This window comes from Aptenodytes patagonicus, chromosome 1 (genome assembly GCF_965638725.1).
Source record: "Aptenodytes patagonicus chromosome 1, bAptPat1.pri.cur, whole genome shotgun sequence".
NCBI lineage: Eukaryota > Metazoa > Chordata > Aves > Sphenisciformes > Spheniscidae > Aptenodytes > Aptenodytes patagonicus.
In genome coordinates, this window is record NC_134949.1 from 35055330 (window position 1) to 35074711 (window position 19382).

Here is a 19382-nt window from a genome sequence, read left to right on the forward strand (position 1 = left end):
TAGTTATTTTTCCATTCTGCTTTAATTTCAGGCCTGTTGCTTAAAATATATGTCCAAACAGTTGGATAAGATGACTCAAAAACACATCCCTAGTGTTTTAGATGACAATAATAAACTCTTACAATAGCAATAGACCTTTCTCTATTGTTTCCTTTTCTGTGCAGGAGCCATATTATGTTATACTTCTATTTAATGTTTCTAGACTTCTATATTCAATTGTTTTACTTTATTCAATGTTTCTATTTTGTACGTGAAGGTTGTAGTATACATTTAAACAAAATTTTTAGAGTGGAGGAAGCAGAAAGGGATAAATCTCCAACTACCTCGGCTTTTCCATGGTTAAAGCAGTCTGTAAGAGAGTGGCGAATCCACAACGTCATTCATTTCCACAATTTTTGTTTTACACTTGTGTCTCTCTGCCATTCCCTATGTTTATCTGAAGTGTCTGAACAAGACACATTGGCAACCATTTGCCATCGATTTTATTTTCATTGCACTGCGCTAATAGCAATGTTGTTTATCTTTGAGGGCTTTATTCAATAAAAAAAATTATCTAGCCGTGATTGCATGTGGGGTGGCTGTCTCTGCTGCTGAAAAGAGCTCATAGAAATGGCTTGGGTTTCCATCTAGCATAATGAAATTAATTAAACTCCGTGTCCAGCTGACTTGTGAGCCACGTGCGGTAGCTGCGTGTTCGTTGGCTGAGTGTGGACTGTAAGGATGAATGGCTTTTCTGCCATCGGTGGGCAATGGGATGAAACTGAGGTGCGGAGCCATGGCTGAGCTCCACCCCTGGTGCTCACCACCGCTCCTGTGCGTGCAGCTGAAGGTGCAGGGGCAGGAATAGCTCAATGGAAGCACTGGGAGATTGCTGGGAGGGCAGGGCAAAGGATGACCTCCAGTTCAGCTGCCTTCTGCCCAGCCTCCGGGCTTGGAGGAGGCTAGAAATGTTCTGCTACATCCTCAGAGAAAAAAAAAACCTTTTCCTTCCAATCTTTCAAGCGCCCTGCCTTAGGGAATAGACCAACAGCTAGTTTGGAAAATATTCTTTTTGGAAATATGCTAAATTTGTCTGTTGTACACTGTTGCTTGTTGAGATTTAAATAAATTTTATGCAAATGTGGATTTTTGCCTTCTTGGTTTATTGGTGATGTTCTTTAATTAACAGGGTGGGACTGATTTTCTATGTATTTCTATATCTTTCTCTGATTCAATGCAACCATTCTAGTTTATTTTATATATACTATTGTTCAATATATACCTAGGTATTTTATTTAATTCTGTCTGCCTTAAAAAGGAAGTCAGTTCACAATTATTCATATAGAGCTTAATCTTCAAATCGTGCACAAACAATTGGCTTAGTAGAAAGGGTACTTACAGAGCACTGAGCAGGATTAAATAGATCAGAAAGCATCAGCTACTTTCAAGAGAATTTTCTCTCAACAAGTATTTCCAGTAAAACAAACACGAAAGATGCTTTGCAAAGAGTGTTCTCAGTAACAGAAGACCTTCTTAGATGTTACCCTTTCCTACTCCCGGCTTTTGATGGGCTCTCCCATCAGCGCGGAGCTGTGTCGTTTGGCGATGCAGGTGCCTGACCTGTTCATTCCCACCAGCGGTGCAGTTTGCATGGATGTTCCCTGCTCTGCTTCGCTGAGCTTCAGCATTTCTAAAGGGTGGTTTGACTTGGCCTGACAGACCTCTCCTGGAGCAAAGAAATGGATTAAGCAATGCCTGGAATAAGAAGTGCTTCACATGAACTGCTTTGGAAGAGCTGGGGAGGTGGCAGGCAGGAGGAACAATAAATTTGGTGCAGTGAGTGGTCTTTTCACCAGGCAGAACAGGAGGCGGAAGGTGATGCCTGACTATAGGGTTAGCATGGCTTTACTGGGAGAATGTCCCGGGGACAGCAGCCCCGAGCCATAGCTACGCTGAGACGGTGCCTCCAGCCATGCCCAGGGACCAGCTGGGACTGCGGCGCATGGTGCCTGGGTCACCCGACCATACAGATGTCTAGGCTCAGCTCTGGTTCAGCAGGTGTTTACACCATATAAACTGTTTGGCTTGATGGCCCCCAAATAATTTGTCATTAATTCCAGGTACTTTTGCTTAAATAGAGTGAAAGATCTGACTTCAGTAGCCTGTTGGCCAGGGAATCCTACAGCTAAAGCACTCAGTTTTTAAAAACAATAAGCAGATTTAAAAGGTACAGCACTGAACTCTAACAGCAAAGTGAAATTTCCTGGAATTCACCAATTGAAAAAATATTTGGAAAAATATTTTAAAATTTATTTTTATTTTATTATTTTATTATTTATACACTGATGTGCAGTGCTTGGGGGCATTCCTGCATGTTTGAAAAAATATGATCAGTGGACAGCAATGAGCTGTGTCTCAATCCTGAATAGTTACCTACGTGTTTATTATTTCTACTCTTAAACCCATGTGTTAGATTTTAGGGGGTTTAGTCTGAGGAATGATTAACTGCAGAGGATGAGGTAAAGTACAGTAAGTGTAAACCCCTTACCTTTCCTTATTAATGTGTATGAATGTATTTGTCCTTCAGAGCTTCGGTGAATGTAGGTAGTATGCACATTTTGAATAAAAAAAGTATACAGAAGAAATATCTAAAGAAAACCAGAAAAGGATTGAGGAAGATAGACTGGCTACTCCTGTAATGTATTTGTGGGCCCAATGTGACCCAGCTGTGCTGTACTATGCTCCCTGCAGCCTGTACTGGCAGGAGACACCTCTTGGAGCACTGCCCTGCGGGGAGAGCCACCAGTGAAGTGGTCTGACCTCTGTCCTGCTCTCTCTGCACTCAGGGAGGAGGGGGAGAGGTTTGGCCAGAGGGACTTAGGGCGCATTTTCCAAAGGGAGAAATGGTGCGGACCATGCTAAAGGTGATTCATATTTGCATCTCTTGTGACCTTTCAGTAAGACCCACTGCACACATGCTTGACCTTTCTGTGGTCCAGCTGCTGCAGAGTTTGCAAAGAATATGTTTAACTCGGCTATTTGCAACAGGAGTTGTGTATTTATAATGCAGGGTAAGGTCTTGCACAAAGACCAGAGGGCCAAGTCACCCCACATCTTCTAGACCTAGGATTGCGTTAACCTGTTTTTACAGCTATGTCTCTTAAAGTAGTGCAATGATTATTTTTAAAAAATAATTGCATTAGTGCCTAGTTTGAGCCAAGAGAGTTGTAAAGTTGTTCTGGGTAGAACCATCTAGGCATGCAAAAATCTCAACTGAGTAATCTTTCCTGTACTATTTGCATTAAATAGGAATGCCAAGAAGTTTAATTATTAATACAGTTGATTATTAGAATGGAAATATCATGTTATATATTACTAATTAATGCTTATTAATTACTTGGAGGAAGTATTGGTTGAGCATAACAATGATCCTGTAGTGTCTCAGGGGACCCCTTCCCAGTAGGCTCTTTCCTTGCGTTATTGAGCGTATCTCCATCTCCATCCCAGCTGTCCCCAACATGACCCAGACCCTCCTGACACAAAAGCCACCTGGGCACAGGACAGAGCACCTTTTATGCTGTTACAGGGAGCAGTGATGACGTCAATCTCTCTTGCTTTCCTCTTGTGCCACATTATTATTATTGTGGCTTTTAGGAACCCAGTGTGTGGCAACCTTTTTGCTAGATGTGCTGTGTTCACAGGTCACCTGTGCATGTTGCTTGATGACTCAAGTCTCCCCTTAGCTGTCTGGAGTGAAGACTGGGGCTGGAGAAGTGAACTGAGCTTTGGCCAGGCACTGGTTTGGTGTGCTCTTCATCCCTTTTATGTTGAAAGGTTAGTACAAGAGGAATCTAGCAGGGATCCTTGCTGCCTGCATAGCTACAACTACCCTGTGTCCTGCTCAATGGTGAAACTGGGAGCACTAGCCAAAAGAAATCCTTGTAATAATGGGACTCTGGAAATAAGTATACTATGAAACCTTTTCTTATATAATCATAGTCTGAATTCATGTTACTGGCGAGAAGAGCTGAATGAGGAAGAATGTGGCTAATTAGGCTGATGGTGGTCCCACCTTTTGGAGCCATTTTTCTGAACAGCTGTTTGCTCTGTATTTTCACTTGGCCTTCCTGTGAAAAGTTGGTTAATGTGTATTTTTGCTGTCTCTGTCTTAGAATCACAGAATATGCCTCTGGACCTGGCATCACTTCACTAAGGTGGCACAGAACCGAAACACCAACATCAAGGTATGAAATACCCAAGCAACTCATGGCTTAGAATAATTAGTTTTAGAAGAAAATTAGAAAGAACTTATGTTACATGTGCTAATTATAACAGGTCACTGAATATAAGACTAAAAGGCAATTTAATGTTTTAGTATGGAATCTGTCTTGCCTAACTCTAGCTGCCAAAGCTAAATTAGGAACACACAGGGGGACTAGACTAACAAAGATAGTCATTCAGCTTCTTTCATATAAGGGGAGACAAACTGACACTTTCACAGAGCAAGTTTTTCAAAGATACTTAGATACATATTCTAGATATTCTTCACTGGTTATGGAAAAACCTACCTGAGTAGCTTAGACTAGATAGATGATGAACATTTAAATTAGATGTGGCAAATCTTTGTCTCAGTACTGTAGCAAAGCAGATTATGTGGTAAGACAACAGCAAGTTAGTAACAGCTATTGCTAGCAGTAATGACACTTGAATCATTGAGGTAACAATATTATTAAATAATGAAGGAATCAACCCTGAGGAATCAGCACAAGTGTGTCATTAACTTACCTGTTTACAGTATCTCATCCGGCATCAATATTTACACTGGGGTTCACATTCCCAAAGGCCATATGTCTCTTCTGTCCCTCTGCACAGATACGTTTTTTTGCCCTTCTTGTCTAGTCAGTAGGATACAGTAGACACAGGGTAGAGATACATGGAATTTAGGTTATTTGAATCTGGCCATGGTGTCTAAATTGACAGTTATACCTGAAACATATTTAATGCGAAAAGGAGGGATCAATGTCAACGAAAAGACATGGGCTTTTCTTGAGAACTGAGGAATGGTCAATTAGCAGTGACTGGAGCAAACGTGAAAATGCTGATGTCGAACCCAAGAAGACTTTCAAATATTTGCTGGTTTCCTGCTTTTTATTTCAATTCTGAATATTAGGTTGCTGCAAATGGGGCACAGTAGTCAAAGCATATTACTGGACATGACACAATGGCAGACGTTTCTAGCTGCAGTGAAATTAGAAATGCTTGTTTAAAAACCTTCTCTCAACATAAAATCTAGTACTACATAGATAAAATACTCATTTTCTGGTTTCAGAATCTAATAGCTTGATTGAGTGAATATTTGCGATAAGAGTTATTCAAGAGCTATTCAAAAATGACACTTAGAAAATTCTGGTGTAACAACGGGATTGCTCAGCACCTAGGAAACAACATTTCACCAGCACTAGATCAGCAATATGCTCTGTGCGTCAAGAAGATATGCTGCTGGTTACTTTTGCGTAGTGACAATTTTTTCAGTTGAGAGTTGGAAAGAGAATTAATGAGCCCACGGTATTCCTTCCTGCATTTGTAGCTGGACAAGCAAGAGGTGCTGAGACTATGAGAAAGGTGACATTTTGTTAACCCACGACACATTTCTATGACTTCAGTTCATGGCATGGGAAGGCTGAAAATCTTTGCTTTGAGAATGGGGGGATTATTTAAAAGCTATTTAAAAGCATAGTCCCCAATGTAGCTTGAGTATTAAACAGATCTTGGAGATTATTGAGGGGAAAAGACAGTAACAACAGGAAATTCTTGTGGCACGATTCTAACTTGCCTATGGGTAAGAGATGTCATTGAATTAGATGTGAATCATACAAACTCGGCACTGCACTGAACCGTGACTTTTGGCCTCTATCAAATTGCAGTGTGTGCGGGTGCATTTGGTGGCTATATTTTCATGTTCCCTCTAATCTGTTCTTGCATGTCAGTCATGTTGTTATTCTATTAGAGGCTAAGCTTGAAGAGCAAGCTGTATGCAAATCCTGTGACATTGTTGACTTTCCATCTGTGCTAGAACTAAGCAATAAAGCAAGTATAATGAGTGGGGTAATCCTGCCTTACTGATGGTATTGCATAGCCAGAAAACATTTCTATAGAGGCCATGAGAAGTGTGAGATGCAGAAATAACTAGAAAAGAAAATAATCATATCCCCAGAATAAACACAGAGTAGAAGTCAGTGTTTCCTCCCAAGTGCTAATCTGTGGCCATTTTTAAATCCAGATTTGTGGTCCATCTAGATGGCAACCCCAACCATTGGTAAGAGTGTCTCCAGGAGAGCACATGAGGAGGCTGCTGGACAGCTCAGCATGCCATGGGCTGTGCTCCCAGCTGTTCCTCTGCCAGTCATTAAGGGTGCTGGAGGTGCAACTGCTGTTTCCTCCAGAGCAGCAGATGAGGAAAGAAGGGCTGACTACTTCCCTCCAGCAATTAGGAGGGTTTCTCCTGAAATCAGAGGGATCTGCACTATCTCAGAAAGGCAGGCACACTGGCTTTCTTCAGCGGGTGTGCTGGGCCCTCCATACTCCTCTGCTATGGTCCCCTGAGGGTGGTGGTCTTGCAGTTAATGAAGATACCCGCTGCATTTCCCACCTTTCTGTGACTGTTTATCTCTGCCTATAGAAATTCCTGGTCAACTTTGTTAACTTTTCTGTTTTCAAGAAACTTTCTTTTTTAAGTTAACAGAATACCCAGAAGCTGGGTTCTAGGAACCATGTGCTCCTAAAAACAGATTGCAGCCCAAGAGGGTCACCTATGCAAGTGGATGGGACTCAGGAATATCGACAGAGTGGCAGACCTTCAGTACCTGCCCACTTCATCCTTTGTCTGTTCTGCTTCTCTGTCAAATGCAATGCTGGCAGGGAATGCACGTATGACATTTTACACAAAGGCTAGCCAGAGCTATAGTACATGTTATGCTAATGTAGCCAATATCAATAGTTTACAGTGGAAAACTGATGAGTCTCTTATTATTTGAAGCTACGATAAAGAATAGAAGTCAAATTAAAATCAAGATTGTTGGTCCACTAAGCTGAAAAGAATTGCCTAACATATGAATTTCATTTGAAAGCGTGAAAGAGTTTTCTGGCTGTTAGTTTCCTTGAAAGAAAGACACCACAAATTTTATAGTATTTGTTTAAGAGCAAGTTACATGTTGCTCATGGAAATGACTTCTAGTGGCAATTAGCCTTTATTCCTCCTTGTTTGATTCTATTCTTCTGGAGGATTGTTTCAGATATATTTGGCTTGGAGATAACCCAAACTTGGGATTTCTTGTTCCTAGGAAGTTTGGTCTCTTCAGATCTTGCTCTTGATGGATGTGGAATAAAACAGGTTTTCCTCTTAATTTTTTTTCACAAATAAAAGAAAAAAGAAATTATAATTGTTATTGTAATTTATAAAGCAGTAAAGCATTTTCAAACAGCGTGTATTTCCCCAGACTCTGGCAGCAACTGAAAGGAACTGACATTTTTGTCAGCTCCCTGCTTTGAGCAAAACAAATGAAAAGAGAAGTAGCAGAAATGTCAAATTTAGGCAACAACTGAGGATTTCAGGGCTCTACAGTTTGGAAGATCCTCCACCATGAGAACTGCCCTTCAGCAGCTCTGAGATACTGAGGCTTCTCTGCAATCTAATGGCCTTGTGTATTTCTGTAATATGTTGTGATTGGTGAAACCGTATTTTGTGATGAACATCTGTGGTTTTTAGTGTGAACACTTCCCTCTAGTATTATGCAATTATGAGTTAATGTACCCCATAAAAGTTCAGTGACAAAGTCTGATCCTGTGGACAAGCCTCAAATAAAGGAGCTGTATCTGTTGCAGCACAATTAAGCCTTCTCTTCCATCTGTGAAGAGGCCACACAGACTGTTTTAGCCATAGAATCATAGAATCATAGAATCATTAAGGTTGGAAAAGACCTCTAAGATCATCGAGTCCAACCATCAGCCCAACACCACCATGCCCACTAAACCATGTCCCTAAGCGCCTCATCTACATGTCTTTTAAATATTTCCAGGGATGGGGACTCAACCACTTCCCTGGGCAGCCTGTTCCAATGTTTAACCACTCTTTCAGTAAAGAAATTTTTCCTCACGTCCAATCTAAACCTCCTCTGGTGCAACTTGAGGCCATTTCCTCTTGTCCTATCGCTAGTTATTTGGGGTCTGGAGAACAAGTCTTATGAGGAGCGGCTGAGGGAACTGGGACTGTTCAGCCTGGAGAAAAGGAGGCTGAGGGGAGACCTCATCGCTCTCTACAACTACCTGAAAGGAGGTTGTAGCAAGGTGGGTGTCGGTCTCTTCTCCCAAGTAACTAGCGATAGGACGAGAGGAAATGGCCTCAAGTTGCGGCAGGGGAGGTTTAGATTGGACACGAGGAAAAATTTCTTTACTGAAAGAGTGGTGAAACATTGGAACAGGCTGCCCAGGGAAGTGGTTGAGTCCCCGTCCCTGGAGGTATTTAAAAGACGAGTAGATGAGGCACTTAGGGACATGGTTTAGTGGGCACGGTGGTGTTGGGTTGACGGTTGGACTCAATGATCTTAGAGGTCTTTTCCAACCTCAGTGATTCTATGATTCTATGATTCTATGAAGAGACCAACACCCACCTCGTTACAACCTCCTTTCAGGTAGTTGTAGAGAGCGATGAGGTCTCCCCTCAGCCTCCTTTTCTCCAGGCTAAACAGTCCCAGTTCCCTCAGCCGCTCCTCATAAGACTTGTTCTCCAGACCCTTCACCAGCTTCGTTGCCCTTCTCTGGACACACTCCAGCACCTCAATGTCTTTCTTGTAGTGAGGGGCCCAAAACTGAACACAGTATTCGAGGTGCGGCCTCACCAGGGCCGAGTACAGGGGCACGATCACTTCCCTACTCCTGCTGGCCACACTATTTCTGATACAGGCCAGGATGCCATTGGCCTTCTTGGCCGCCTGGGCACACTGCCGGCTCATGTTCAGCCAGCTGTCAACCAGCACCCCCAGGTCCTTTTCCGCCAGGCAGCTTTCCAGCCACTCTTCCCCAAGCCTGTAGCGCTGCATGGAGTTGTTGTGGCCGAAGTGCAGGACCCGGCACTTGGCCTTGTTGAATCTCATAGAGTTGGCCTCGGCCCATCGATCCAGCCTGTCCAGATCCCTCTGCAGAGCCTTCCTACCCTCGAGCAGATCAACACTCCCGCCCAACTTGGTGTCGTCTGCAAACTTACTGAGGGTGCACTCAATCCCCTCATCCAGATCATTGACAAGGATATTGAACAAGACCGTCCCCAAAACTGAGCCCAGGGGAACGCCACTCGTGACCGGCCGCCAACTGGATTAAACTCCATTCACCATAACTCTCTGGGCCCAGCCATCCAGCCAGTTTTTGACCCAGTGCAGAGTCCACCTGTCTAAGCCGTGAGCCGCCATCTTCTCTAGGAGAATGCTGTGGGAGACAGTGTCAAAGGCCTTGCTGAAGTCCAGGTAGACCACATCCACAGCCTTTCCCTCATCCACTAGGCAGGTCACCTGGTCATAGAAGGAGATCAGGTTGGTCAAGCAGGACCTGCCTCTCATGAATCCGTGCTGGCTGGGCCTGATCCCCTGGTTGTCCCGCACATGCCTTGTGAGCGCCCTCAAGATGAACCGCTCCATAATCTTCCCTGGCACCGAGGTCAGGCTGACAGGCCTGTAGTTCCCCGGATCCTCCTTCCAGCCCTTCTTGTAGATGGGCGTCACATTGGCAAGCCTCCAGTCGTCCGGGACCTCCCCTGTTAACCAGGACTGCTGATAAATGATGGAGAGTGGCTTGGCGAGCACCTCTGCCAGCTCCCTCAGCACTCTCGGGTGGATCCCATCCGGCCCTGTAGACTTGTGAGCGTCCAGGTGGCGTAGCAGGTCATTGACTGCTTCCTCTTGGATTATGGGGGGTTCATCCTGCTCGCCGTCCCTGTCTTCCAGCTCAGGGGGCTGAATACTCTGAGGATAACTGGTCTGCCTGTTAAAGGCTGAGGCAAAGAAGGCATTAAGTACCTCAGCCTTTTCCTCATCCTCGGTGACAATGTTCCCCCCCGCATTCAATAAAGGATGGAGATTCGCCTTGGCTCTCTTCTTGTCATTAATATATTTGTAAAAACCTTTTTTGTTGTCTCTAACGACAGCGGCCAGATTGCGTTCTAGCTGGGCTTTTGCCTTTCTCATTTCCTCTCTGCATGACCTGATGAGATCCCTGTACTCTTCTTGAGTCGCCTGCCCCTTCTTCCACAAGTGGTAAACTCCTTTTTTTCCTGAGTCCCAGCAAAAGCTCCCCATTCAGCCAGGCCGGTCGTCTTCCCCACCTGTTCTTCTTACGGCGTATGGGGACAGCCTGCTCCTGCACCTTTAAGACTTCCTTCTTGAAGATCATCCAGCCTTCCTGGACCCCTTTGCCCTTCAGGACTGTCTCCCAAGGGATTCTCTCAGCCAGCGTCCTGAACAGGCCAAAGTCTGCCCTCCGGAAGTCCATGGTTGTGGTTTTGCTGGCCCCCCTCCTTACTTCACCAAGAATTGAGAATTCCATCATTTCATGGTCGCTAAGCCCAAGACGGCCTCCGACCACCACATCTCCCACCAGTCCTTCTCTGTTTGTAAACAGCAGGTCGAGCGAGGCACCTCCCCGGGTAGGCTCACTTACCAGCTGTGTCAGGAAGTTGTCTTCCACACACTCCAGGAACCTCCTAGACTGCTTCCTCTCTGCCGTGTTGTATTTCCAGCAGACGTCCGGGAAGTTGAAGTCCCCCACGAGAACAAGGGCCAGCGATTGTGACACTTCTGCCAGCCACTTGTAGAATGCTTCATCCGCCTCTTCATCCTGGTTGGGTGGTCTATAACAGACTCCCAGCAGGATATCTGCCTTGTTGGCCTTCCCCCTCATTCTTACCCATAAACACTTGACTGTATCATCATCACAGTCGTTGAGCTCTAGACAATCGAAACACTCCCTAACATACAGAGCCACCCCCCCGCCTCTCCTTCCTCACCTGTCCCTTCTGAAGAGTTTATAGCCATCCATTGCAGCAGTCCAACCGTGAGAGTCACCCCACCATGTTTCTGTGATGGCGACTAAGTCGTATCTATCCTGCTGCACAATGGCTTCCAGTTCCTCCTGTTTGCCACCCATGCTGTGTGCACTGGTGTAGATGCACTTGAGATGGGCTATCAATTTCGCCCCCAGCATTGGCATGCCACCCCTAGGCTCATCTCTAGTGAGCCTGGTTTTATCCCCTTCCCCCTTCGAAACTAGTTTAAAGCCCTCTTGATGAGCCCCGCCAATTCATGAGCAAGAATCCATAATACTGCACACAGGATAAAAGAGGGACTATCTGCTTCTCGCATAGGTACTTTTGTCCCCTGGTGTCTTTGCACTGTCAGACATTTTCTCTGGGATGAGTTTCACTGAAAGGTAGATCTCTGTAGTACAGAGGTCTACATCCGAGCTAGTCACAGGGATGCACTTTGTAGTCAGCAGAGCCATGTAGGGCACGTAACATATGACCTGTATCGGACAAATGCTTCTATTCACAAGCTATAAAGGAAATCTAGATAACCAGCTCAGATGTAGACATCAGCCAAAGAAAGGGCTATGGTTATCTGCTGAATCTCACTGTGGGTATGCTTCCCTGCTTCTCTATTGCTTAGCCTCTGTGATTAGGAACCCGCCACATGCCCCCATCAGGGACTGGGGCTAGTAGGGTCACTTTCCATAGCCTTGTTGCTGTCAGTTGTCCCATAGAGCACAAGCACCCCCTGGCCCTGAAGAAATGGTGCCCTTGGCCCTTGTGTTGATCTGCTCACAGACTGACTTCTCTGATGATTTGCTCAGGGTACATTTGGCTATGTACTTACAGTGAAAGTTTCTCTGTGAAGAGTTGTGTGTGTCAGTAGCACTTTGACAGAGCTCATAGCAGAGTGGCTCTTACACAATTCTCCCCATATTTAGGGTTTCTTGTCTCATGGTGGATAGACGTTATAATTTGTCACAAAAGTTTTTGTGAAGTGGGATTTTTTTACGGTTTATGTCCAGGCCCAGTAGAGATGGAAGTGTATCTGATCTGCTTGTCTGGCTGATTTGCTGAAACATATTCCACCACTAATCTGGAAAGCTGAGGCTTCTCTTTTGAAAAATTGGCATTCAGAGGCAAATCTGGCCCTAGCGTTGCAGATGCATAAAGCACTTTGGCAGAGGGATAAATGTGGTTCTGCTGCACAGACTGTGCTGCTTCTCTCTGCAAAACACAATCCTTCTCTCTGAGTATCTCTGCAGGAAAGACAGAGTGGTGCTGATGGTGGGGGGGAATTTGCAGCTTTTCACATTCACCTTTGGGACTGATTCATTGCATGAGCCCAAATCCTGCGAGAAGAACTCTGAAATCACTTTTGCATTTAATGAAGATGAAGGGCTATTTGGAGACTTCAGAAAGTCATATTGTTATTAGTCAAGAGCTGGAAGAAACATCTGCTGTCAATGCCTTTTTTGTACAAGACAGCATTTTGAGTATTTTTCATGCCTCTCAAAACATGTCTGTGAAACATACCTTTAAACCCATGGATAGTGGAGCGGGAAATTTTGTCTGAATGCATTAACATGTGATATAACTGAGCAATGGCATTTCCCTTTGAACAAAGGGCTGAACAATAGAGGAAAAGGCCTAGGATAGGGACAGCATTGTCTCTAAGTGTCTTTCTTCTCAAATTATTCAGGGTAGAAGTGGAACAAATGCTTTTCTAATGGAGGGTTGGGAATATGTAACCATTATTTTGTCCTCATGCTATTATGACCAAGGCTTAATGATTTTTCAGATGAACTCCCTCAGCTGAGAATACATTAATAAAAATGTTCTGCTTATCCTGTTTTACTGGACTTTCTAGAGTAGAAAACTGGGAATAGCTTAGTATTTCTATTTTCCATGAAAATAAGTGGAAATAAGTTAATGTTGCTTAGAATGGGCATTGGAGTCAAACCAATGAATAAAACATTGCTGTTCCTACATGGTCATGTAACTGAACAGAATTGTATTTTAATAGCATATAAATATAAAAACACTGGAAGACAGTGATATGCTCAGGCAAAACTGAGGGAATTTGGCATTTTATGTCAAGATCTGCATTAGTGAGAAGAAATATGTACAAACTTGGACTGGGTGTGAAAGCACTGCCCAACACTTTGGTCAGAGCTTCGTGAGTTGTCAGGCTAGGAGAAACCATCTAGCGTGAGAATCATCTCACTCGGATAGGATGGCAAGAAGTTAAATGTCCTATGTCAATGTGAATTGCCCAGTACATACTTTAGAAACAATAGAAAGAATCAGGTACCTCCGGTAAACAATTTCTCTGCCCTGTTTTTAGGATTAAGTGTATCACCCTCTGGAGGTGCCTATTTTTTGAGTAAGAAAAGCATCTCAGCCTGAGGTGCCGAGTTTAGTTGTAAATAATATATTTTTAGATCCCTAACTTAGGACAGTTGAACCCCAACTAATGTGAGATGTAGGACTTCTCTGAAATTAATTTTTTGAGCTAAAGCATTTTATGGAAAAACAACAAATCTTGGTTTTAAAATGATCAGTCATGAAAGATCTACTGCATTTTCTAGTAAATCGATCCAGCTGTTAATTACGTTTATACTGTTTTTAAAGCTCTTTGCTTTATTTATAACCTGAATTAGTCTAGCTTCAACTTTTAGCTGATAGATCTCATTAAACCCTGGCCTGGTCCAGTGAGCTATTGCATAGCTTTGTTCCCATGCAGTGCATGTGGGGATTAATCTCTTAATTCACTTGTCTCAGAATCAGGTGCCTAGTCTGAATGAACCATTTAGTTTCCCCCAGTAGCCCATGGATACAGATAATGATTTATCCAAGCTGTTTGGGACATTTATTTTATGCTGGAGCAAAAGCTTCCTGGGGTGATGATACTTTCTCTTTCCATCAGTTACAGAGGGGGCCTGGAAGAGGTGGCTTACACTAGATGACACTAGATCAGCTAAGATCAGGTGGAATAAATTCTTCTCTGACATGTGCTCATGACATTCCTGACCTTTGCTTCATTAAATTAAACATACTAAGCTGCTGGAATCAGCCTTTAAAGATTGTTTTCCCTTCCTTCCCCCTCTTCCCTAGTCTGTTACGTTATTCTTCATTGAACTCCCCGGAGTTTCTTAACACTCCTCTCAAAGACTGGACACCAGAAGTGGACAATCTTCCCGCAAAGTAACATACTCTCCTGCTCCTACTTGGGATTCCCATTTGAAAATGTAAGGATTGTGTAAGCACATTGCTTTGGGACCTCAGCATGAGTAATTTTCTCCCCTGACCCTCGAATCCTTTCTGAATAACCGCATCCCAGAGCATGGTTCTCCATCCTGTGCTCTTTGAATGTCCATGTGTTCTTTGAAAAGATAAATCTTTTGAGGGACTGAGCTGAGCTGATTTATTTTTAAATTCCAGATCTCAAGACACATAAGGCAGACACTTTTCAGAAAGGTAATACTTCATCTGTAAAATTTGACCTTAGCTGAAATCACAGGGATGTGGCTCAGAGAGGACACAATATTTTGTAAACCGTATAATCTCCTCTCATCTCTCACGCGTGGTTTTTTCCCTCTGGATTTTCAAAGAGAATGATTGATTTTTGCTTTAAAAGTCACAGTGCAGCCACAGAAAAGAGTAATAAATTAACTGTTTGAATGCCCAACATTCTGTGCCACAGAGGAATCCTGCAGAATTAGCCTCACGTTCACACATTCCTCATATGCGCAATGGCAGCTCTTTGGAAGGAGACCTACATTTTCTGTGCACATAAACATTGATTTGGCTGGAATCTGATCTCAGCTGAACCAGCCTGAATCTAAAGCAACATCACTGACTGTGCAGCTGTTACTCTAGGTTTACACACTTGTAACTCTGCCCATCTTGAAATCTCAGTCAGTCTGCATCTTCAAGAACGGAGTGTATTGTTTACTGGAAGATTGTTTGCAGAGAGAAAGAATAATATACGGGGAACACTGAAAACTTTCCCCATTTCAGGGATGTCCTCAGAATCTTAGAAAAAATGTGTAACATTTTTAAAAAAAGGATAAAGAGACTAATTTGGCATGCTTTGTCCCAGATTGTCTTACTAAAGGTGCATGGGTTTGCTGGGGAATGCCTACGTACCTGGTGGCAGACAGATGCAATCTTGCTATTCTAAAGCTCCAGGCCAGAAGCCAATTGTCCATCACTGTTGCTTGTGCTTGAAATACCAGGTCTTGCCAAGTATTTTTATTATCTGGAACGGGGTATAAGAATAAGCAGCCCACGCTGAGAAGAGGGCTTCAGCTGAAGAGATTTAAATCGCTGAAAGAGATTTCAATGTTTTAAAACCATATTTTTTTAAGGAGGCCTCAAATACTTAAATGTCACAGGTATTCATATGGAAATATATAGCTAACACCAGTCTTTAAAACTAAAACGTTACACATGAAATTGTGTATACAAACTCTGGGCACCTGCTCCCATTTCTGTTCCATACTAGTGCTCCTGGAGATCTTTTCTTTTTATGTCCTGTTTCTATTGTATTCACTAAAGCCTTCTGACTATGAACAACAAAAACGTTCACATAATTCAATACGGTAATTCAAATACCTGCTTTATACAAATGTATATTTATACAAATATATATTCTATACAAAATAATTGTCCAAAAATGTTTCTTTTGGTTTATTTATTCGCCTTCCCTTCTCTTCTTCCCATACATAGGTCTTTTATTCAGCTTTTCCTCTCATCTTGGAGACAGATCAGTTAGAGATGAAATCATTATTAAGCATTTCATTTCTAATTCATATCCCTCACAGCTTCAGACTGTATTGAGAATGTATTTTATTTTAGCTGTTAATTTTTGAATCCGGTTACAGGAGGCTAACTTTAATAAAGGTGGCTGAAGAATTTTCTAGAGAATAATTTTCTTTTGGAAATGCTCCAAAGAACAGATCTTTCCCAAGAATGTGTCAAAAGGTGAATAAATTGTAACAGGAAAAAAGCCCAAACATTAAAACTGTCATGATAGTATCAATTTTTTTTTCTGCTGGCTATACAGAAATACAGATTTTGGGGTTTGTTTATTTTCATTTCAATTTACTGTATGTTCAAAGCTTGTGTATAACAATGTAGCATGATATCTGTATTTCCTATTATGTGGTATTATATATTTTCAAAAATATTTTGAAATTATCAAAATAAAGTGATCTTAAATCAAAATAAATGATAATAACTATTTAAGTTCATGCAGAGTGCATCCAGACAACACAAGAGTGGCTCCTTTTGGACACTGGCGTGATGAGCGACCCAGTGCGGCAGAACAAGACCCAAGCTCCAGCAGGCTTTCAGGCATCTCAGACAAGTTCTCTGGAGTTTCCTGTGGCCTGGAGACAGCCTAGCTCAGACCTGAGCAATGCTCTCGCTGAGCACCTTTTCTGACCTCGCAGACATGTGGTTATACATTTCCTCTGCTTGTCTCACGGTGGCTTTATTCTTGATTTCTGCGTTTGTTACTCTCATTCCTTTTCCCATTCCTACCTCTTTCTCCCAGCCTGTTTCTCTCCCCCTCCTCCTGGTCCCTCCTCTGTGTCTGCTCCGATGGCTGTTGGGAGAGTGACATGCCCAGTCTCTTTCTGGGCATGGAAGAGCCATGGGCTGTCCCGTTTCTCACGTAGGAAGCTGTCGACCCCATCTTCCAGCTCACAGCAAGAGCTCTGTCAGTCAGTCACTTTGCAGAGCAGAGAATTTGGACTTGCTCTGAAACACGTTTTCTTATTATATAAGGATTCCGGCCTGAGGAAATACAATGATAGCCGGTGGCTTTAGTGAAAATTGTTTTGGCATCATATGACTCAAAAGCCCTAGCTCTAGCCACCATTTGCCCTCAGTTATTAATATGCTGGTACCTAAACCAGGTAGATTTGAGGCAATTAGCAAGTATAACTCACAACTGACTTGAGGAGGAACAGCTTATCCACTTGAGATTCTTCATATGTGTAACTAATAAGAAGTTGTCGGTTTACATTAATTTTTACACATCTTAGCTACATCAGAGATGTAAAGGCAAAATCTAGTGTTCAGAAAGATAACATGGAGATGAGGACTCCACAGGGAACTTAATCGATGCACACATTACATTGATGGCAAATAGTTTTTCATTGTGGCAGGCTACTGATGAAATTTTTCTCCTTGTGTAACTCTTTCAGAATAATGTGTAGGAAAAGATAATAGAATGGAAATTGCATCTGCAAAATACAAGAGGCAGTTGTAATGTTTTGTGAAATGCTGCTCAGTGAACCGAAACATCCCTCACAGGATGAGTTCTCTGCCTGAAAGGTGCATCCAATATGTATAAACCTAGGTGACTATCAGCCACAGGAACATGGATTACTTACGAAAGGCTGGAGTCTGATCTCAGTTACACCTGCATGTCCTGGAATGAATTTATTTGACTTTGATGCAAATGGGATCTGAGTCTGGCATCATATTTAACCTGAGGAAACTGTTGCCCTTTTCTGCGAGAGTGTCGTATTCTCAAGATAAATTGGTAAAACTGAGTATTTTTAAAATAATTTTATTTCTTTACAAAATGTACAGAAAATCAAAAAAATTTCAATACCAAAAAATTCCAGCCATCTAACTAACACCATGAAGCAGCTCTTCTGGATCTCTGTTTTTGCACTAGGATTAGGAAGACAAGCAGCAGGGGGTACAAACTTCCAGGGGCTGGCAGAAAACACTGAGGCTGGGTCCCACTGCCGCCATGGATGAGTTGTGATGGATCAAGCTGAGTGCACGTGTACACTTTCAAAGCTGGTGCTCCCAGACCAGCTCCCAGGCTTCTGACAGTCCTGCGTAATTTTTTATGCCCACAGTGCCACTGTGAATTGGCTCATTTACATTCTCCATGTTTTATCCGTGGGAAATCAATGCACAGATGAACTCAGTAGCTTTGCCTGAAGGCACACAGATAATCTCAAGATACCGGATAGTCTCAGGATAAAGGGTCATTCCTTGCTTTAAAATACAGTTGCAATTCTAGTATGGGACAAAAAAGAAGACTAGACCAAAATACAGTCCATTTAGTAGGCACCGTCTCGTGCTCTCCAGAGCTGACTTTATCATGTACCATTCTCCTCTACAGCTTTCTGCAAAGGTATCTCGGAGCGTCACAAATGCCAAGTGTCCATAATGTAAAGGATGGAAAACATCACGTTACATGAAAAGACATTGTTCAGCTGAATGCTGATAACTGTCTTTTTTTTTATTCCATCATGTACGTAAAATAAATTATTTAGGAGCCCAGTCTCATGCTTCTGATGACTGAACGTGTCCTGAACACTTCAGTACAGCAGAATATAAATAATGTGGGAAATCCAAAATTTCTCAGCCAGAGTTCATACTTGGGGTAAAATAAGAAGTATATTACTAGTTTTGCAAAGCTCCATCTCATTGTTGCTTTGCTGTCAGGATCTCAAAAGGTTACTGATTACACTGCGGGCCGTAATTCTGCTCTCAATCTAGTTTATTGTAATTTTATTATGTTTAATAGTTTCTTCTGATGCAACCATCTGAAAGAGAACAATCAAGCCCGAAATTTGTATGAGGCTAATATATATCTTGTATTCTTTAAGAGCTTCCACTTTAAAATGAAATGTGGCAATTAGCTTTTAATAAGGCCTCATTATTTTAATAAAATACTACCGACAGTTTGAGTTTTAAGATGTGTTTAACATCACAAGCTTGCTCAGACTATAATTCTGTTTTTGTTAAATGATAACAAGCAAAACATACTTTCCATAGGTCTGAATGTTCACATATGCCACTTATTAAGGATATTTTAGTATCTTCCATTTTTCCTAAAGAGGTTGGGTCCCAAAAAAGGCCAGGCAGAAAAAGTGGTAAGGAGATAACTGTAATGAGGTGGCTCTGCCTTGCTCACCCAGCAGATTAATGTCTCCTTTTAGTGGAAGTGCTATCGGATATGTGAAAGGATTGCCTACCATCTGGGGATGAGGTATTTTAGTACCTGAAAAAATACCTACTATTTTCACTGCTAAATAGTAGACCGTCAAGTAAGATGTATGGTACACAGTGAAGACAACTGTGTATATTAACACAGTTCAAAGACAACATTGTCTTTGAAAACTTGTTACAATCACATAAATTTGGGGGCGGGGAGGAGAAGGAATAATTCAGTTCCATTTTGGGGCACTCTATGGTGACAGGCCCACGTTTTGAGTGGGGAAACAGATCTCTCTCATTTTTGGAAGTTCAGCCCAGACTGTACAATTTCCTCCTGCTGAGTAATACTAAATCATGC